Source organism: Periplaneta americana, chromosome 6, assembly GCF_040183065.1.
Source record: "Periplaneta americana isolate PAMFEO1 chromosome 6, P.americana_PAMFEO1_priV1, whole genome shotgun sequence".
Classification (NCBI taxonomy): Eukaryota; Metazoa; Arthropoda; class Insecta; order Blattodea; family Blattidae; genus Periplaneta; species Periplaneta americana.
This window is the reverse complement of record NC_091122.1, coordinates 126,040,022-126,053,986: the sequence shown is the minus strand read 5'-3', so window position 1 is coordinate 126,053,986 and position 13,965 is coordinate 126,040,022. Positions and strand designations below refer to the sequence as shown.

Sequence of the window (13,965 nt, the reverse complement as noted above, 5' to 3'; positions counted from 1 at the left end):
ATAAAAACTATTTCACTTACCTGAGCAAGAAACTGACGTCAGTACTCGCGTGGATTACAATGGTAATCCACTCGGAAAAACTGCGTATAACTTGATAAAACTCCGTATAACTTTGCAAAGCGTTGGGACAAATACGTCTAAACACCAGTAATGCCTCACTTAGACTGTGACGAGAAATTGCATTGACGCTCAGCTACGCAGTGCTGCAGGCGGTGACGTAATACAGGATTAAATATCAGTGGATTACTATTGTAATCCACGCGAGTACTGAAGGGTTAAACAAGTAACTTTCCACGCAATATGGCCAGGGTCTACTCCACATCCTGAGGAATGCGGAGTCACTTTGAGGTGCCGTTTACTATTTAGTTCCTAAGTACTTACAAGCGATCGGTTTAAATAAATCCCCTTTCCCACGGTTTTCTCACCACTATCCATCTTCGACGATTTGCTGAAGAAACGATAAATAACCGTGTGAAACTTTAAAGTTCTTTATTTATATTATAGACTGCCACGAGTATTGACGTGTACGTTATAGGTAAATATTTTTGTCTGTCAATTAATTTATTCAGATTTTTAGGGGCCTCCCGACTTAGTTTATACCGTACTAAAACCTTTTAATTTGTGCTTTATCTACTTTATTTCAGCCGATATATTAAAAAGTCCCTGTAGCCTATCTGTACAAGATTATGTGATGGTCTACAATCACAAAATTCTAAGCAGATGTTTTTATTATACTTTCAAAGCCCTACTAAAATATTCTAATAGTTAATATTTAATATTCATTCATTCATAGCGTTCTGCCCAAGGGCAGGCCTTTCACTGCAAACTCAGCATTTTCCAGTCTTTCCTATTTTCTGCCTTCCTCTTTGTCTCCGCATATGATCCATATATCTTAATGTTGTCTATCATCTCATATCTTCTTCTGCCTCGAACTGTTCTCCCGTTCACCAATCCTTCCAGTGCATCCTTCAGTAAGCAGTTTCTTTTCAACCAGTGACCCAACCAATTCCTTTTCTTCTTTCTGATCAGTTTCGTCATCATTATTTCTTCATTTACTTTTTACAACACAGCTTCGTTTCTTACTCTGTCCATTCCACACGCTCCATTCTTCTCCATATCCACATTTCAAATGCTTCTATTCGCTTCTCTTCGTTTCGACGTAATGTCCATGTTTCTGCACCATACAATGCTACACTACACACAAAGAACTTCACTAGGTCTTCCTTAGTCTTTCTCCAGAGGTCTGCAGAAGATGCTTCTTTTTCTATTAAAAGCTTCCTTTGCCATTGCTGTTCTTCTTTTGACTTCTTGGCAGCAGCTCATGTTACTGCTTATAGTACACCCCAAGTATGTATTTGAAACTGTCCACTTGCTCTACTGCCTCATTTAGAATTCGCAAGTTTACCGTCTTTACTTTTCTTCCTATGACTATGGTCTTCGTATTGTTGATATTTATCTTTTTTCAAAGTGCTCACAGCTGTCATTTAGCTACAGTAGCATATTCCTTTATATCATCTCCTCTTCTCTTAACACCACCATATCATCAGCAAATCTTACACTCTTTATTCTTCTCCCTCCAACTATTACTTCTTCCATGTTCCGAATAATAATAATAATAATAATAATAATAATAATAATAATAATAATAATAATAATAATAATAATAATAAAAATAATAAAATTAAGACACAAGAATAATTTTTATATATAAATAATCATAAATGATTTAAGTTTCGGAAAACGTATTATGTGTCTTTCACGTGTTAACAATTTTTATTTTTTTATTGGGTTATTTTACGACGCTGTATCAACATCTAGGTTATTTAGCGACTGAATGATATGAAGGTGATAATGCCGGTGAAATGAGTCCGGGGTCCAGCACCGAAAGTTACCCAGCATTTGCTCGTATTGGGTTGAGGGAAAACCCCGGAAAAACCTCAACCAGGTAACTTGCCCCTACCGGGATTCGAACCCGGGCGTGTTAACAAGGTAATGTAAAATTTAACACGTGAAAGGCACATAATACGTTTCCGAAATGATATGGTGTTAAAAGTTGTGTAATCAAGATGTATATAGATTTAAGTTTGTTAAAAATCAAGCAATAAGACCTAAATAGTTCGCTTTGAGGGTGCTTCTGCATCGGAAAGGTTACTTTATCTATCTTTATTAACTTTACTAAAAATAAGTTCGATGTGTATTGAAAAACTCACGTGTTAAACTACTCTGTCTCATTGATAGAGAAATTTTGTCAACTTCTTGGACGGAAACTTTCTATCAACTTTCGCAATGTGTATTTACTTTTCCAATATTGTCCATACTTGAAAACAAAATATCAGTAACGCATCGTTACATACAGTAGTTACAGCTGCTACAAGAAATATATATTATCCTTTCCACAAAATATTTCAGAATCTCAAGCAGAACTTGAAACGCTTTCAGTACTATTTGTGAAACTGTTTGTTTTAAAATACGGAATATATGCCAAACAAATGAATGACCCGCCAGTCGCTAATTGTCGCAAAGTTACAGACATTATAATGCTTTTCACACGACTTCATACGTCTCATATTCTTCGTGGCAACAATATTTTGTCTGGGCGCATGTAATATTTTAATTGCGACCACTAACAGCGACTGAGTCTTAACATTACAATTAGACAACGTTGCTTAAGCGCGAATGGTTCGTGTTGTTCTGAGCGGCTGAAAAGCAGCGACCTCCATGAATGAAGTAGCATGATAATGGGCGTATATGTCATTCGTTATCTCGTGAAACCAAATGGTTGCGTGCGCTGTAGTATATAGTAAGAACCTTATGGTGGGAATAACTGAGCTCGCTTGCTACAAGTCGAAGTGTAGCGAGAAAAAGAAGCTTTCTTCTTCCCGTGACGCGCAGGTAGGTTTCACGAGATACCGAATAGCTTATGAGTGTCTTAAGTGAAATCGCTTCCCAGAATTTCATATCTATTCGTTTTCTAACTTAGGCCCAATTGTGTCCATTAAAAGTTCAAAATCATCTGGAGATATTTCGTAAAACATACGAAAATTTTTCTGATTATAAACCAATATCAGCTTTGAAAGCCTTTTTCAAGCCTAATTCCGTTCATCTCTTTTTTTGCCACACTTTACGGCAAGGTTAATTTTTATGTGTCACGTTGCAGAAGAGTTTGTGATTTATACAATTGAAAGGGACTGTAACTGACCATCCTAAGTCTCCTGACTTAGTTGTCTTATTGCTGTCACTTAAGTTCCAAGCAGTCTTTGGAATGTTGACTAAACATGAAAAAAAAAAATCTGAAAAAATTCTCTAATAAAAAGTAAAAAAAAAAAGAAGAAATACACAAACCGTATTAATAAATTGGCAACCTTATATTGTATTACATCAAGACAACAAAATTGTATGTTATATGATGTGGAAGCTTGGAAATTGTAATCAGAACTGAACATACTCATGCAAAATTAAAACTCGATTTAAGACCTTTACTTCAGTGGGAAAGAAAGAATAAAAATCAAAGTGATTCAAAATCTTTTAAACAGCACGAAATTTGTAGTTTCATAAATTATTTTGCTGTAGGCTACTAAGTGTTTCTGATTATTCAGTTGTCACTCTCTCACAGTCAAGGTAATATTTTCTTTGAGAGCATCTACTTGCCATCGTTAAGCAAACGTACCACAGACTTCCAAGTACTCACAGCAAGAAACCAAGAGATGGTATCTGCGAGCAATTAACAGAAAACAACAATACTGTATTGCTTGGTTTGCCCACACACGACCAAATGCCCAACACACTTTAATGTAATTCAATGTAATTAGTACATCTGTTCCGTCTCCACGTCTAAAAATCACAAATGTAACTAGAAAGGTTGCCTCATGTACAGAATGTTCCAAAAATGTGTGGCTTAACTTCAGAAAGTGTTCACACACAGAATGCTTGAAAAATGTTGTATCGACATTAATTTTTCCGGAAATACTTGGTTCTGGACTGACTCAGCAAGGTAATATAGTTTAACGTAAACAATTTAATTACAATTTGTAATTTTCCTGACTGCTTTAATATGCAAACTGTGTCATCTGTCAATCTTGTGAAGTGTATTGCTCTATTTTGTATCATGGTGCTCACATGAAGAACAAGCGAGAATGCAGTTCATTTACGACCTTTCAGTTCCTAATATGTATCACTTTTGTACTTTGCATATTACTTGTGCGCTAGAAGTCTCTGCGATTTCAAGAGATGTTCTGCTTAGACGTCTTCCGTCTGAATGGACACTCTGATCCACAGACATATCTGCAGACCAAGTCTGGGTTGAGACCTCACCTCATCTCACTACATCTCGCCAAAATATTGTAAAAAATTGCAGAAAATTGTAAAAAAAATTGTAGAAAATTACAAAATTGTAAAATTGTAAAACTGTAAAAACTGTAAAATATTGTAAAAATTATAAAAATTTGTAAAAATTGTAATTGTAATATTGTAAAATTTTGACTTATTCCACATCTTAAAGCTTCTTTGCTGATGTAAGATCTATGGAATACAATAAATGAAATGAAAAAAAAAGCCAAATCTCGCTCAAAGCATTCCCCACATACAGTAGTTCACCGGTTCGTGGTCGTGAGAAAAACTATACATCTCTATTTAGTAGAAACGAAGCTCTAATATTTTATGGTGAAATGAAATGTAATGGAATTAGGAAACGGGTAAGTTTAGGTGGAGACCATTGGTGGAATTAAATTCATCTTAATTGCAATTAACGCCGGCGATCGCACTAAGTCCGTACATTGATAAGTCCTCGTTCTACACTTTTTCCAGTTGTATGTCAGAAAATATCAATTGCATTTCAGAAATTATTAAATGTATTTCAGATTAGTCAATTTGATTTCAGAAATTATCAATTCTATTTCAGATATGTCAATTGTATTTCATATGGTATCAAATGTATTTCAGATTTGTCAATTGTATTTCAGATGGTATCAAATGTATTTCAGATTTGTCAATTGTATTTCAGATGGTATCAAATGTATTTAAGATTTGTCAATTGTATTTCAGATGGTATCAAATGTATTTCAGATTTGTCAATTGTATTTCAGATGCTATCAAATGTATTTCAGATTTGTCAATTGTATTTCAGGTGGTATCAAATATATTTCAGAAAATAAGCAATGCATTTAAGATTACATAATCATTTTTATTTCACAAAATAACAAATGTACGCCTACTTGAGATTTTAACATATATTTTTAAAAAATCCTCAACTTCATTGCATTTTAGCGTCCTACAGGCATATTCACCATAGCTAAAGCTGCAGCTCGATGAATTGTACTGTGTTGTACTGCACGAGCACAATCACCACCAACAATATTATGTGTGTTGCTTCATCAATTTTACTCTCTACACTAGGTAAATTAACCTACAACACCAGAAGCTATGACGTCAGGAATTCCAAGCTGGGTTTTTACGTACGTCTTCACTTTATACCAAATGATCTCGATTGGATTTAACATTGGAGAATAAGGTGCCAACAGTAACTTCTGAAATACAAATGATAGTTTCTGAAATAGAATTGACAAATCTGAAATACAATTGATGTTTTCTGAAATACAATTGATACTATCTGAAATTGAATTGACTAATCTGAAATACAAATGATACTATCTGAAATCAAATTGACAAATCTGAAATACAATTGATGTTTTCTGAAATACAATTGATGTTTTCTGAAATGCAATTGATGTTTTCTGAAATACAATTCATACTATCTGAAATTGAATTGACTAATCTGAAGTACAAATGACAAATCTGAAATACAATTGATATTTTCTCAAATAAAGCTGGAAAAGTTGTAGTACAGAGCTACGGGAGGGGCAATTCTTGTAATTTAATCTGATATAATTTTAATTTTTTGAGTTGAGAGCATTACATATTCTACTATGTATTGAACTGAACCCTTGAAATTCACACGGTGAAATACTGTTAAGAGTTGAAAGAGAGTTGGGAATATAAAGAGTGGGAGAAAAGTCACTTTCCCCAAACACTTTCTTACATTTAATTACATTCAATTTACATTTCGTTACACATTCCTTTACAGATATTGTTCAAAATTGAGGCCCTGTTTCTCGATACACAATATTCACAACGTTTCGGTATTAATTTACAGATGGCAGAACATAAATGACGACTTTCCTTGATTTTCACGAATGACTGAGGTAGTGCACAATCCTCTTCCATATCAACTGCATATCGGCAAAACGAGGGCTCTTTTCAAGTCCAGGAATATTCACCTTTTCTAACATATGAAAATATCGGTCGCTGGTAACCGTTACTTAAAAAATAATGGTCCCATGACACCAACTATTCGTTTGTTTAAGTTATGACATTTGTGTAAGAAACCTAAGAACGAATATTGGGGAAAGCGATTTTTAACCCTCCTTGTATTTGAGACACGGTGAAGAATCAACGGTCGTTACTCTGCTTCCAAGAGTTTTCACAAAATAGGGTACATATGGCAAATATAAATACGCTAAGAGATTAGAGTGCATTCGCCGGACAGAAGCGATTTAATATTTTGAGAATTATTTTTGGCCATTACAAATTGTTCACATGTCTTTTTTTATTCGAATGTGTAGTCTATATGCAACCAGAAAACTTAATAAATATGAAACAGTATAGACTAAAGAAGGCAACAAATTGTCGCTAAAGAGACAAATGCAACTTCACGTCTAACACCCGACTAAATGTTTAAAGAATATTTAGAATCCTAATAGCCTATAGGCAAACTCTTTAACGGTACATTAGACACTATTTCGTTCCTGTACCAATTCACCAATGGCGTGTGAAGATCCGTTAAATTTCAACAGATTCGATGCATACATCACTGGAATATTGTCAATTTCATATTGTCATTTTAGTCTTGTCGCTTGGAATCGCAATTTTATTGTTTTAACAAATCAAATGAGAAACAACACAACCTAATTATATATAAACTAAAATAATCAAACGAGATAAATTTCCACAGCATCAAGAACACCCAACAAATTTATTTTTACGGAATGTTACTCGTACTTTATTTCCATTATACATTTATTTAATTGAATCTTTCTACATTTCATTGCGTTTATAATAAAAACGAATACTTCCATTATTCCCTTGTTTCCGCCAGTCATACGTGCTTAGAATAGGTAATATTAGTTGGCTCTAGTCATACATATATTAATAAATACAATTTTTACACGAATTCCAATAAATACGAATATGATACAATGTAAGTAAACAGTGTGCTTATTAATTATGTTTTATTAATTACTTATTTATTATGTTATTCGCGAAATAGTCTTATTAAATGTCACGTGACATGATTTTCTTCGGATATAGTCACGAGAGCGAAACCTCTTTCGATATCACCTATGATATAATGTAAAAAGAAAATCAGATTGTCACTCTTCAAAGGAAATCTCTCCTCGAGTTGCCACGCAGATACTGACCATGTTTCCTCCACCCACTCACAACTTGAAAGAATTACTAAGATTGTATTTCACAGAAGTACATACATTAGTTAGGTGTGAAGCCGTGATTTTCTTCCCGTTAACGCCTGATGTCTGCAGAGTTGAATGCGCTTGACCTTCTGAAACAAAAGAACATAGACTGTCATACGACTACCTTAACATCTAGTTTCAAGGTAGGCCTATGTATTCATTTTACATAAGTGTAACATATTAAGAAGGATGTTAGAGGTCAACATTCAGTATTGTTAGTGATTATCTGATTAACTAAGAATAGACTCTAGGTATTGCAAGCTTTGAGAATTAACAAGGTAACATAGTTGTAAAAGAATCAGTTGCACAAAGGACAACAGTTCGATATTTTTCACCACTCTTTTACCCTTTCTATTTTTCTCTTGAAAAATACAAGGAGTTAATATAAAAAAAATTGTAGAATTGTAACAAAAAAGTTGTCTAATTTTTGGAAAATATTTATTTTTTTTGTTATATTTCTAAGTTTTATGTCATAATTTGATAATTTTTAGGCCATAAATGTATACATATTTTTTAGAGTTTTTAAGTCATAGACATATGAGCACTAATAAAAAGAAAGTGTATGAAAATAGAGAAGGTAAGAAAGACTGAAGTAAGGAGAAGCAAAGGAAAGCAGAAGTGAAAGGATAACGAAGAACAGGGGTGATGAAATAGAAATGGAAAAAGTAGGAGAAGTCCAAGAATAGCATGCACAATTTTATTTGCATAAATGTCAGCAGTCCTTCGGACTGTTGAAGCTTGCAAACCCCTTGCTCATTTTCCCTGGAATTAAGCAGGTGGTAGACGCTTTGTTGCACTTCTGCATCCAGGCGCACCGCAACGTTCAGATGTTACAGCTACAAGGATTCCTAACCTCGAGAATGCTCGACGTCATGGTTCGCTGCCTTTACCACGGAAAACAGAAGTAACAAGATGCTGCATCAAATCTTAGCCCCCAAGCATACAGCTCTGTCAATTAGACGAGGAGCAGTTCAACATTAATAATTTTCAGCGCGAGTTCATCCTTACATAGCTTTCGTTAAGAGTAAGCAAAGTAGCCAGTACTTGGCACATACGAAGAGGTGGATTCCAAACTAGCCTAAGTCCAAATGATAAGTTAGATAAGTTATGAGAAAAATGACGAAAACTGATCAAATAAATTTGATGCCCTTACATCCGTTTGAAAAAAAAAACATATGCAGACACTAAGTCAAGACTTAGGAGAGTCTGTTAAATAAACTTACATAGTTATACAGAGTGATTCATAAATACGTGTAAAAACTTTGTTTATGTAATATAGAGGTAAAAATAAAACTAAAATGTTCTCTACAACTTTTCCCGCAAACCCTTACTTTCAGAGTTATGATGCATAATGCCATATCTTGCCAGGCATAAAAAACATGGGCCAGTAAAGCTTTCGGCTGTGTCACGTTCGCATACATAGCTACTGCGGTGCATGTTTCTTATTCGTACACCCCACTACAGTTGATTCCGACCTGATAGAACTTTGTTTACTGTACGTAGGTATGTTCAGTTGTATGGCACTGTTGCAGTTCCTACAGTCACCACGTCCCGTAGGTACACATTCATTTTGTCGTTAGTTCAGTAGGCTTCAGTTGTGTATGTAAAGACAGATCGTGCAACACCAGTTGCTTGGCCAGCCAGATGACCAGACTTCTACCTTCGGGGTCGTCTGAAGGTGCTCGTTTATGCCACTGAAATTCTGAATGTAGCATAACTACAGCAGTGACATCAAAATAGCTATGAAACAGTTCGGAATGAGTTGAACGGGATCTGTAAAATTCGAAGATAAGTACATACCTACTTACAGTAAACGAAGTCTTATCAGGTCGAAATCAACTGCGCGTAATAGGGGTGTACGAATAACAAACATCTAACGCAGTCGCTATTTAGGCAAGCATTACACATCCGAAGGCTTTACTGATCCATGTTTTTGATACCTAGCACGGTAGGACATTTTGCTTCATAACTCTGAAAGTAAGGATTTGCGGGAAAAGTTGTATATAATATTTTAGTTTTAGTTTTACCTCTACATTACACCCACAATGTTTTTACAGGTATTTATGAATCACCTTGTATATAGGTTTCAAAAGGATAAATTAAAACGTGAATAAAGCAGGTTGAAATCTTAAGAAAAGGACTAGGCACTTTGGAATCCATCTCTCATATAGGAATAGAAATGCAGAAATTGAAGGGCTCCTTGCAAAAATGAGGTAGCTTCATTTTTACAAGTTTGTGGAAAGGAACAAAAAAAATAAATTATAAGAATACAAATTTAAAATGAGCTTCTTTCCTTTTTCGGAGTATGTCCTAGGTACCCAGGAGTTTCATTTTATCGCTCGTTTATTACAATCAGCTATTTAGTGGGGTAAAATATTAACAAATAACGGAGCTACCCCCGTTCGCAATAAAATTGGATATAAGTAACCATATTTTGCACTGAACACGCATTTACTGTGCGACTATCATAAACTACGACAAGATACATAGCAGATATAGATATATTTTCCGAGAAAAAAATTATTTTAAAAGAAAAATTGTTTTGGGAAAGCCATTGATTTAATTCAAAATATGCTCAGTCAATTTAAGAGAGCAATGTATATGGTAATAAATTATTCAAAGTATTTTAGTTCCTTATCCAAGATCGATGTCTGTTTATCCGTCCAGCTGTATACTTAATGGGAAACTTAGCAAACTTGGTTTTACAGGAGTGGATAGCTAGTCCTCTGCGCAACCCCCAACCTGGAGGACCGGACCGTTGCCTCTCCTGCCAGTTTTCAGAGTTCCTGTTTGACCTTCTTGGCTACCGTAGCGGTCGCAGGGCATTAGGCCCCACCATGCCTCGCCCAAACAGGCCCTCTCTCTTAGTTGTCATAGCCAGAAGTCAAGAGGATGCTAAATATATGATAAGAAAGCTTTTGGAAGATTTGAAGTTGGAGGTCTTTGGGGGAATATGAATAAAACTGAATATCTAGTTATTGGAGGAGGTGGGAAAGATATTGTATTGCCTCAAGGGACCATTTTAAATATTTGGGATCAATAATCCATGACTGAGGTAGCTGCAATGCTGATGTAGATCGAAGAATACTTCAGACAAGAAGCTCGATAAAAATGCTGAATGGGATTCTATGGAGTAGGAATCTTAGTAGACAAAGAAGAGAATCCTTCAGTCGTTGAGAGTATTTTAACTCATGGTGCTGAGGGTTGGACGTTAGTAGAGAGGCAGAAAAGTAGAATATTGGCAGTAGAGATGGATGGGATCCGAAGAGGGGCCAGGATATCCAGGTGTGAAAGGAGAAATGAAGATGTAAGACAGCTGATGGAAATGGAGGAAACTGTTATCGAGAGAATTGAAAGACGAACTCTACAATGGTATGGGTACGTCAATAGAATGGATTGTGAAAGACTTCCTAAGACTTTCCTCCATTGGTTACCTTTTGGAAGAAGAAAGCGTGAACGGCCAAGAACATCATGGAAGTCTGGTGTAGTCCAAATGATGAAGCAACATAATCTGAAGGAAAGGGACTGGCAAGACCGTGAAGTATGGAAGATGGGAATACAAGGTAACTACTGACAAGTGGAAAATATACTCTCAAAAGTAAAAAAGTAAGTAAGAATTTTAGTTTTGTCCTTTAAATGTGCAGAAATTTGATCCGAACAAATGTAACATTTTAAAATTCCTTTGCAGAATGAAAAGTGGTATTTTAAGCATATTGATGTTGTTTTCAGCGGTGTTGCTAAATTTTTGTTAGGACCGATTTCATTTATGGCTATTATGTTAACATTGGTGCTTTAATTACGTATGTCATCAGTAATAACAATAACGGTGTATCGTAACACAACATTGAACTTTATATATATATATATATATATATATATATATATATATATATATATATATATACCTATATACAGGGACATCATTTTATTTTTATTTCAATTTTTATTGTACCTGAGTTTTTGAATGTATTTAACTCCCACCCCTTCTACTAGTAAACTTCCAACTGTTCACGACACAGAGCCGAGGGCGCGTAAGCAGCACTGAGTTAGTGAGTATAGTACGTTCCAGAAATATGTTCGCGTTTTCCAGTAACGAAAGAGCTTTCAATATTGAATCATATTTTCGCACAGGTACTGTAGTCCGTTTGCCTACGTCGCATCCCGGTTTCCCCCACCCGCTTCTGTTAGCTCCTCTGTTAAGTCTAGTAGCTGCGCTATCTTAGCTCTTTTCTGAAAACATTAATTTCTGTTGGGAATTGGACGTCTACGTAATATTATACAAGTGTTTAAAATTACTTAAATAAAAGGGCCTCGTTAAGTAATTAGCTGTCACGTGATCCCCACCCCCTTTCTACGACCCTGCGGCAAAACCACTTGAACGGACAGTACATAGTATTTCTGAGTAATTTTATCTTTTCGGATCGGGCAGAAGTGAAGATTGAATTTACAGTACGTAAGGTACTCTTTTATAGAGTAGGTACAGAATTATTTCAACGTGAGTTACTCGTACGAAGGACGAAACTGGTAATTGGAATTAGGTACAATAATCTATAGTGCGATAATATGCACAAAATAACTGAAGTCTGTATCGAAATGAACGGCCACCATTTTCAAAAATGTGTTTAAATATCCATATTATGATTATTTTTCAATTTAACGTCATTCTCTATATTGTACGCTAATGTGCTGTAACAGTACAATATACATATTACACTGCATAATGAATACGTCCGAATGGATAGCTCAATTCGTGAGTAAAGACACTAAGTGTTAATACAGTACTGTATTTTGATTAAACAAAAATCTAATGAAAATTATCAAACTCAAAATTGCGATATTTCCTAGTTTACATAAATGGATGAACTACTTTTCTTCCCTCCTATACCTAGTAAAGTGAATTGTATTTTACGCCGGTATCATCGAACTCCAGGTGTTTCCTGTTTCAATCGTTAATAGAAAGGTATAGCCAGGTTAATATTAAAAATGTTAGTAAAAATAAAATGATGTCCCTGTATTATATATATATATATATATATTCGTAGTAACAGTAGGCCTTATTCGTAACACTTGGTTTCACTCCGAGCCTTCCATATACTGTATTAAGTTCACTGTTCGCAGTCATTCCAGTATGGAGAGAGCAGTGCGAGGCGCAAGGCTTATGGTTTAAAGCCTCTAAAGGCATGGTTACGACCTTGTCTCTCAAGCTTGAGGGGGGAACCGGAGAGGAAGTATCGATTTGCTTATATCTCCGTAGGCCAGCTTTCCGTCACAATATTACGTCGCGCTATATTGGTGTTCTCTGAATGCGCTGCCTTGGTTAGTTTAGTTTAACTAAAAGTGTATGCGTGTGTGTTTTACATATTAATTTTGCGTAAAATTGCTCATACTGAGAGAACAGTGAGGTCGTTATTTGTAGAATTAAAAGAGAAACAGTTTCCAAGTTGAATGTATAAAACAATATGTGCTTACAAAGATTAAGAAACGGTTAATAAAAATTTGTCTAACCAAAAATATGGTTTACCCAACAAATTTAATTTATACAGATTTTAAAGTATTTACTATTGAAGAAATTTATAGACTAAATATAGTTTACTAACTTACTACCGCAGAAATCAAATAAAACATAAATCTAATCGACATGAATATCGTACTCGAAGACAAAAGTCTACTTTCCCATTAATTCAGCCTAAATGTCATACAAGTGCAGCTCTTAAACTTCGTGCTAGTTTCAGCCCAAGACTTTATAATAAAATTACAAACCATTTTCCAAATTTGAAATATTTTAAAATGGAAGCTTTTAAAAAAGAAATTTATAAAATTATTCATGATATATAATATTAACAGATGTGTGCATTTTTTTATCTTTTATTTCTGTCGACTATATTCATGTTTTTATTGAATATCACTGGCTTCTGTGTGATTGTCAAATTATATTAATGTGTTTTTTTTCTCTCTTTCTTCTTTTTTTTTTTTTTTTTTGCTCTTGTGTGTTATTGGTTTGAATTAAGTTACTTACAGTATTTAGTAAACTATCCTAGTAAATTTTATGTTATATTATTGGCTAAGACCACACCGTACACGAGCCTGGCTCTTACGGTAGTGGCTAGAAACATTTTTGTTTTATAATTTTAATTTGTACTCACTAGCTAGCAAGCTAATTAAATAAATTAATTAAAGATAGGAGATCGACACTACATTTACATATTAAAATAGAGGATGGAAGAAGACAAAATACAAATTTTCAAATTTCATGGTATAAGAAATACCCTTGGCTAACAGGGTACTCTGATAAGGGAACATAACTTAATGTTAAGAAAGCTTCCATTGGATGGCGGAGACCCCTACCCCCGCCTCTTTAACTCTCTCTAGCTCGTTCATATATGCATAGCAGGATGTAATATTTCACCATTTTTCAGGATGCTCTTTCGAATGGTGTATAAAT

At 34.7% G+C, this 13,965-nt stretch overlaps 1 protein-coding gene across 3 annotated transcripts in view; it reads right to left on the bottom strand.

The window, feature by feature from the left end:
• Nucleotides 1-13,965, bottom strand: part of Myo10A (Myosin 10A) — a 696,078-nt gene that overhangs the window by 612,583 nt on the left and 69,530 nt on the right. For 2 of the 3 annotated variants that reach the window (XM_069828898.1, XM_069828900.1), the window contains exon 2: nt 7,539-7,612. The gene's annotated coding sequence lies outside the window, so the exon portion shown is untranslated. The remainder of the gene's footprint in view (nt 1-7,538; nt 7,613-13,965) is intronic. The other variant, XM_069828899.1, reaches the window with a different exon arrangement.